The sequence below is a fragment of the Humulus lupulus genome, chromosome 2, assembly GCF_963169125.1.
Source record: "Humulus lupulus chromosome 2, drHumLupu1.1, whole genome shotgun sequence".
In the NCBI taxonomy this organism is placed as follows: domain Eukaryota; kingdom Viridiplantae; phylum Streptophyta; class Magnoliopsida; order Rosales; family Cannabaceae; genus Humulus; species Humulus lupulus.
Genome location: NC_084794.1, coordinates 75,909,750 through 75,918,895, shown reverse-complemented (window position 1 = coordinate 75,918,895; position 9,146 = coordinate 75,909,750). Strand labels below are relative to the sequence as shown.

General features: G+C 33.7%; 1 non-coding gene across 1 annotated transcript; it reads left to right on the top strand.

Annotated features, from left to right (window-relative positions):
* The first annotated feature begins 8,486 nt into the window (after positions 1-8,486).
* LOC133820062 (small nucleolar RNA R71) lies at positions 8,487-8,593 on the top strand. Its single transcript, XR_009886496.1, has one exon. It is a non-coding gene; the product is annotated as a small nucleolar RNA R71 (small nucleolar RNA).
* Positions 8,594-9,146: the final 553 nt, after the last annotated feature.

Sequence of the window (9,146 nt, the reverse complement as noted above, 5' to 3'; positions counted from 1 at the left end):
CTCCTAATTAATATTGGGTTACTCGTCTAAGGCGAATTGTTGCAAACTTGAACAAGACCTAATAGTAATTGTCACAGATTTGAACCCGATCGAATAATGGCCTAATGTCACGAACTTGAATCAGACCTAATAGTAATTTTCATGGACTTGAACCAGATTGATAATAATTGTCATGGACTTGAACTAGACCTAATAGTAATTGTCACAGACTTAAACCGAATCGATAATAATTTTCACGGACTTAAAACAGACCGATAATAAGTGTCACGGACTTGAACCAAACCTAATAGTAATTATCACGAACTTGAATCGTAATGATAATAATTGTCACGGACTTGAATCAGATCGATAGTAATTGTGAGCGGGTCAGACCACATCACGATGAACACCCACTAGGTTATGGTCTCTATGTAAACCTTCTACGATAAGTGTATACATGCGCATGTGTTCCTATATTAACATATATAACACAAGCTATTTCATGTCGTAGCAACATAAGTCAAAAGGTTGACTTCCAGCAAAGCAATTCACAATGTTTTCCCCAATCATACCAACTGCACAACATCACAGAGACGCGAAACTCATTCATCAATTAAGTACCCATAGATATAAATCAAACCATGCGAGCATAATCTGAAAGTTTTTCATTCTTAATTACACAGATAAAGCAAGTATAAGTACAAAATCCATTATATTCTAAATTGCCTAAAAATGCACTTATAATCACCATACCAATCTTTCTCAATTATTGAGACACCTTATATCACATAACCAGGAAACACGTACACATTCATAGAATCTGCGTCTGAATAATATCTAAGAGTATGTAAGTCATGCAGTTTATGTACAACCATATAATCAAACACATGAGCAAGTAAATCACGCATGGTGAGATTTACTTACCCCAGGTCCTTAGATATATAAGATTGCTCAGCAAGAGTTATCAACCAAGCTTTTTCCACTATCTTTAATCCTATCCAAGGATCGTTATTGAGTTAATTACTCACTCGCTAGATCCTACACTATTAAACTTAGTGCATACCCAAAAGCGATAAAGTTAACGAAATGATAATATTAGTTATCATCTAATTATTGCCCTGACTTCAAAGTCGTAACCACTTAATAAACACAATCATAGAAACCCATATTATTATTAGTATTGTCCAAAATCATACTAATATTCATATTGATAAAATTATAATAAAAAACTCACGTAAAATATCAAAGCGGTATAAGTATAGCTGATTTAAACGAGGTCCTTAGTTAAGCATAAATTCTCTATGTCCATAACCCATTAACATAGATTCAAATGGTTAGAACAAATAGCTTCAATTTCAAGCATCTAAGTATTCAATTGCTTTGTTTGGAAACCATTAACTTATTCTTTAAAAAAATCCATAATGAACCACATTAGACTATTCTTTCAACTAGAAACTCTTGCTTTTATTACATAAGTCAGAATAATCAAATAGTGATAATAATATTATTCACTAGTTTCATCTATAGTAATTATTGTCATTAAGATAGTCCAAGATCTTAGCTTGTAAATCTGGAACTAAAAAATTTGAAAGCCATTTGTTTCTTTCTTTCCAATCCACACAAAATCGTGAGTTAACCACTTCTCCTCTTAATAATAATTCCAATTTCATTATGAAAATCACATTGGTAAAATCATAATAACACAATATTTACACATAAGAAATTCTTGATAATATAATTATTAATAACAATAATTATACTAAAAATTGTAATAACCAAGTTATTATTCTATTTCATAGAATTTATTTTTTGTGTTTCATAGTTTATGATTAATTATGGTATTAATTTAATGAACATGATAAGTTTGGACTTTATTAGTTAGAATAAGAGTATACTAAAGTATTTAGAATTTAAATTTGTTGATTAAGATAATTGTGAAGGTTAGGAGAATTATATAATTAAATAGAATTTTTTGTAACTCTAGGGTAGGGTAACTTGAGACTCGATTTTTACCTAGTTACATTATGATTTTAGAAAAATGGTAGTTCTAAAATGTTGTAGATAATTGAATTAGATTTTCAATGGTACCCATATTGTCCAAATTGTACTAATAACTATTTTGTAATGTTAATTTTACTACAGATGAGTCTAAAGTTATGAGATTTCTAAGAAATGTAATTTTGAGAGATTTAAGCTATGTTGGATCAACTTTGATTTGAGTTCCTAGATTATTGCATGTAGGCTTATGGAGGCAAGAACATAATAGAATTTAAAAAATTAAACTTGAGGAAGAATAGGCATAGGTGGCGTGTAGGCAATAGTGTAGGCTAGAAACAATCAACTAAGTGGACTTTTTTTGGTCTTTAATAACTAGTGAGGTATGTGTGGCATCACAAGAGAAAATGGAGGAAATTGGTTACCACAAAACTAGGGTTGTCCGAAACTTAAGAAGAGGGAAGGCTTGGAGGGAGTTTTCAAAATTTGAAATGAGGTTGAGAAATGTGGGGAGATAAACTAGGTGGGAGGTTATGCTTGGAGACTATAAATAGGTCCATAAGCCTTTCATTTTCTTCACCATTTTTGAACAAGCATGTGTGCATAAACACTCTTCATTTTCATCTTCATTTCTTCTTTGAACGAGATACACTACACCCCGAGCCCCTATCATATTTTTGAACCCTAGCTTAGTATCCTTTTCTCTCAAAACTGAAACACTACATCCTTGCTAAAAATATTTCTACATTGAAACTTCAAGGCTTCTAGTGGCCAAAATTCTAGTTTATTCAAGGCAATTGGGAGATAGCATAATTCTTCAAGATTTCAAGATGCATTCATAGTTCAGACTAGAGTATTGATTCACAAAGTTAAGGTATGATTATTAAGGTGTAGAGTTTGATTTAAGATATATATATATGCTAGTTTAGACTCTAATGCTAGATTATGTAAATTTTATGATTTGAAGGGCACTTTGGGCGTGATGTTCTAAGGATCTTAGCACAATTGTTCTCTTATCTCCATCTTCAAGGTTAGGAAATTAGGTAGATATTTATGTTAGAATATGTATGTATGGTATATGTATGGCCAACGTCGTAGGAACATGAGGGATTTGTACATGAGGTAATGTGGCTCTAATTTCCCTATTGCAGTTATCTCTACCCTCATAAACTGTATGTTTCATTATTATCTACGTAAGGATATTCTTGGCCTTTCCTAGGTTCACTTTTGGATTAAGCTATGATATCAGTAAGGTTTATGCATGATTTTGTATGGTTATGTCTAATAGGTATATGTATGTGATATAAGACTTGTTAACTAAACTTTTTGCTAGGTATTATATGATTGTTATGATTATGTGTTTGTATGTATTTCCTTAGTAGGCTTAGAAGCTCAATCATGTTTTGTATGTGTAGATAAAACCAAGTAGAAAGTTAGACTAATGAGTGCAAGTTGGTTCCAACCAGCAATATGTGTATCAGTGAGGATCATATAGCTGATGATGGTCAAAGGGAACACACTTTTTTATTAGTTTTTTTTAATTTATATATGAGATTAGTAATGTTGCTTTATTTTACATTATTTTATGCATTAAAGATTCTAAAGTATGTTTTATTTTGATGGGGTACCCAATTGCATTGTTTATAATAAAAAGGGCAACATTTATTATTATTTTTCAAAGCTTGAATCTACTATGCGATTTTATTGAATAAATGTGGGCGTTACAAGTGGTATCAGAGCCACCGCTATATCGATCCCGAACGTTCTCACAATATACACACACTGGCTAGAAAGAGGGTTAAATTGTTACTATTTAAGTATGTTTAAGTTTAGTGCTGCTAAGAATGTTAATTTTTGGAGGTTTGCTTCAGGAAAAAGTATATTTTATTTCAAATGACTCTAAGTGCAAATGATATCAGGGAAATTGAGTCTTTAAGGAGAATCCAGATAGCAGATGACGTTGCAGATCCATTAGAAAGAGTATACCTAAAGATAGTGGTGCGACAATTTGTAAAGACTATGTTGATATTATTAAGGGAATATGAGAAATTTATAGTCTTACAACATTAACTAGAAAATGAACCTACAATCAATCTTAGAGTAAAAGTGATATGGCAAGAATTAGAGGATAATGGTGTACTAGAACATGAAGAATACCCGAGGTTGATAGATTGTTTCGCAAGTACAATTAGATACCCAATAATGCAGAAAGTGATAGCAATTGATGCCAATGGAGAGCATGAAACAATGGAGCCTAGAGACCTTTTTCTTGTTGATGAGTCTTTATAGTGTTAAATAGATAATTTTAAGCTCTAACAAGTTTGCATGAAATGGTTAGGCTGAAATCCAAGATGTGTAAACAGTAAAATGTAGTAATAAAATGACATGTTATCATGATACAACAGTAGGTATCGAGGATATGTGAGCTTCTGAATTTTTAGGATTGTAATATAGCATAGGTTTCATTATGGATTTGGATTAAGGTGATCCATATTAAAAGAAGGAGACAATTGTATAGGTTAATTGTATTGACTAGCTTATTGGCTAGTTAAAGCTTAATTGGTAGGATTAATGATAATTAGATATATTGGTAGAATGAGAATAAATAATGAGAGAGGACTAATTATAGTAATTAGATATTTACTAGTTGGGTTGTTGGCAAAAACATACTTGCAAGCGTTATGTTGATAACAATGCATTAGGTGACATTATTAGGAGGTAAGGTGTGTGTGCATATGTGCAGTGTTGCCATTAGGCCCTAGATTGACCGAAATGGTTTAAGGATTGGTTTAATCATTTATCACCTTATTCCTATAAAGTTTATTCTTATGTATTGTAACACTCTAATTTCTTGAAACGTTAACTGACTATTACAATAATTGACATTTGAAATAAAAAATACTCTTTTATTTATAGAAAATTCATCGTAAATACAAACCAAAAGTTTAAAAGAATGAAACTCCAAAGTTTTGTAGTTATCGTAAATAAAGTAAAGTAAACAAACTTTAAATCTAGTCAATAAAAATAAAACATTATTATAAAAATACATAATAAATTTCCTCAGTAGGCCCAATCCCTTATGATCGTTAAATCCTTGACATGTACGCCTTCCGCCAAAGCTCTCCAACTTATTGCGTTGTAACCACATCTTTGCCATTACCTGCAGCATAAAGTACCCATGAGCCAAAGCCCAACAAGAAAAGATGTGTAGGACACAACCCCATAACCTTAACCAGAAGTTCAAACCAATAACAATAAAGATAAAAATAACATAAATCATGAAATATCGTAGCCCAAGTTGAATTGGACAAGTGTCGTATAATGTAAGCATGCAATTTCAATCATATCATAAGCATGCAATTTAGTAACGTAGACATGCATTTTAAAATGTAAGCATGCCACATAGTTATCACATATTCACATAAAACACATAAAACACAATTACATGTGCGCTATTAAACATAATTACACACTAGCAGCATAATCATACATTTGCATAAACATATCATATAAAAAAATTGCCACCATAAAGTATGTCAAGTGTACACCCTGTGTGCAGGTGTCCACTCTTCTTACCTCAACAACAACAGTGATCCACACACCCTAACACGTCTCTTCAAGTATCCTCAGTGAGCCTAATCATAACACATAACATTAATGTTTTAAAAACCTCAACCAAACAAAACCATATTAAGTCCCACTAATAATCTTTTTAAGACTAGTTCATCCCCACATTATCTTAAAGAAAATCTTAAAACTCCACTGCATAAAGCTCCAAAAATGTACAATCTATATCTAAAAGGGTGCATAAAAATTCCAAAATACTGGTTTCTGGGAAACTGGCGTGGTCGAGTCGGTACCTGGGCGCGGTTATGCTCACAGAGCGCGATGCCAAACTAGCCAGATAGTGCGGTTACGCTAGGGATGGGCGTGGTCGTGCTAAGTCTCTTATTTTAAAGATCGTAGTTGTGATTTCTAAACCTAAGAATCGAACCAAATCGCAAAATCTGACTTTGAACGACTACCAAATCAATCCTAACATGTTTCTAACCTTAATAACTTATAAAGATTCAACTATAAACATGCAAACAACCTATAGTTTCAATCTAACACAATTAATAACCTGTTTTACTTCAAACCTAATATTGACAAAACTTTAAACATTAAAAGTTTGAATACTTACAGATCAAAATTCAACCTCAAAACATAGATCCTTGCCGTCTATGAGATTTCATAGCCCTTCAATAACCTAGATTGATGATTTCTCCAAAACCTTAGGCTTCAAGAAAGATCAAGAACGAGAGAATTGTTCTTGGTCTGTTTCCCCTTTTGTTTATTGCAAAACAAGAAGTCTAACAACTTCAAACGACATCAAAACTATTCTATTTATTATTTAATTATTTAATATGATTTTAATTGTGTAAAAAACCAAATTACACTACTATCCTCAACCTCTAGCTTTTCCTTAATAATTACTTAAGCCCCTTATAGTAATTTCCATTCAAAACTAATAGTTTTAACTTCTCATAATTAAACTTTCTATCATAAATTCCATAATTCTAGTTTAACCCCAATAATTAAACTTCTATCACACTTTGGCCTCTAATACTTGAAGAAACTAAAGTGTGTGGATTGCCTGACGGAAAATATAAGATAAAAATACACCATAAATTAGGTGTATCATAGTTCATATAATTTACCATAATACCCTGACCCAAGCCAGATAATCAAAATACCCTTACTAGTAGAGGAGGATATTACATGTATGATGTGTGATAATGGTTGTATATCTATTTTATGTTGTTAATGCATGTATGCTTGCTATGTAGCATGTATTGTTAGCTTTTGCATAGTTAGTATGGTAGACTTTTGGTATGAAATGTTGCTAGTTTCCAACAATTTTGGGGACATGCTATATTTGGGTTTAGCATGTCTTCACTTAAAGAAATCGATTCGAAAAGGTGAGGGAGGCGATCAAATAGCTCATGCGGCCATTAGAAATGAGGAGATACTATTTTGACATTGAAGAATTGTTAAAGGGCTTAGGATGAGAGAAATTGATAATTTGAGGCGAGTTACTCCTCAAGCCTAGCCAGAAATGGACGTAAAAAAAACACTTGAAGGTTTCATAAGCAACAATCATCCACTTTAGAGTTTGGGGTCGAATAGTAGGGAAACTGGAAGATAAGTTGGAATACTGGCAACAATAGGTTATGTCACAGAGATTAGTTATATTAAGAATATGATAGACACGAGTGTCTGCACAAGAAGAATATATTGTACGCTCAAGATGCGATATGATGAGGAAATGATGATCACGTAAGTACTTGGCTCAAATATTCATACGCACAAAACTGGATCTTTCAATTTCTGTGGAAGTTTCCTTTCTAAGATGGCACTACACTCCTCTGTCAATGTCACTATCTTATAATCACCCATCTTATGTTTCTTTGATAGTATCCCCTTCATGAACTTAACATGGCTAGGCATCTGTTCTAAGGCTTCTACAAAGGGGATATTGATAAGAAATTTCTTCAATACCTCTAGAAACTTTGCAAATTGCTCATCTAGGTTTTTCTTGCGCAACCTCTGTGGAAAGGGAATTTTGATGTGATGATCTATACTCACTTGTAACTACCTCTTCTCAAGGTTCTGAGTAACCTTTTCTTCCACCTTTCCTTTTTTTTTTCAGACTCCATTTTTGATGGAAGACTAGATTTCTCAACTGGCTCTTCCAACTCCTTACCACTCCTCAAGGAGGTTGCATTACACTAATCCTTAGGATTCACCTCAGTATTACTTGGCAATTTCCTTGAGGTCTACTTTGTAACATATTTTCCAATTGACCCACTTGTATTTAGAGATTTATGATGTATGACACAGTTTTAGTCATAAACTGAGCTTGGGAGTTGGTCAAAGTAAACAGTTCAACTTGTAATTCATTAGTCTTCGCTTGAGAAACTGGTGGTTGTAACATTTCTTGAGGCGGAGCTTGTGAAACAGGTTGCTAAAATTGTTTTTGAAGGCCTTGATTATTTCTCCATGAAAAATTAGGGTGATTCCTCAACCCCGTATTATAAGTGTTGGAGAAAGGATTGTTGGCTTGCCTATTAAAACTCCCCATCATATTCACTTGCTCCATAGGGATAGCATTATTCACCTCTGCTCCCGTACACTGCTTAAATTGGTGAGCACCTCCACACCTTTCACAGATTGTCTGCATCTACATTACTTGAGCTGAAATATTGTTTTTATGTAACTGCTTGGTTAAAGTGGCCACTTGAGCAATTAACGCTGTGATAGAATCTAGTTCATGAATCCTATCGACTTTTTTGTTACTAGTAGCTCGTTGATCAACCCATTGACAGTTATTCATGGCCATTTTTTCCAATAATGCATAGACCTCATTAGCACTCTTTCCCATGAATGCTCCTCCTATTGCAACATCTATAATGGTGCGTGTAGTATTGCACAACCCGTTATCGAAATTGTGGACCAACATCCACTTCTCAATGATGTGATGGGGACACTTTCTCAAAAATTCTTTAACCCTCTCCCATGCATCATATAATTATTCCTCATCATGTGAGAATAAGTTATTGATCTCTCCTCTTAACCTTGCAGCCATTGAGGGTGGAAAGAACTTTGCGAGAAACTTGTGTGCTAGTTCCCCCAAGTTTTAATAGAGTTGGCCTACAAAGAGTTTAACCAACTCTTGGCTCTTTCCCTTAGTGAGAATGGGAACAACCTCAATCTAATAGCATCGTCACTCACCCCATTCATCTTGAAAGTTGCACATAGCTCCAGGAAATTAGCTATGTGCATGTTTGGGTCCTCCGTAGGTAATCCACCAAACTGAACGGGGGACTGGACCATTTCTAGTATTGTCGGCTTGATCTCAAAGTTGTTAGCAGCACTTGTGGGGTGTCTGATGCATGTATGCACTTCCGTAACAGTTGGGAGTACATAATCTCTTAAAGTTCTCGCCCCTTGTTCAGGAGTGACCTCAACAACAGCTTCCCCTTCAGCATTGTTGGCGGCATTATTTACTGCATTCCCTTATTTTGCATCACTCCTTGCCTCCAACCTCTTACTCTTTCGGTTATGTCTACAAGTTCTCTCAATCTTTGGATTCACCGTTAATATCTTTGTTGTTTTACCTCGTCGCATAA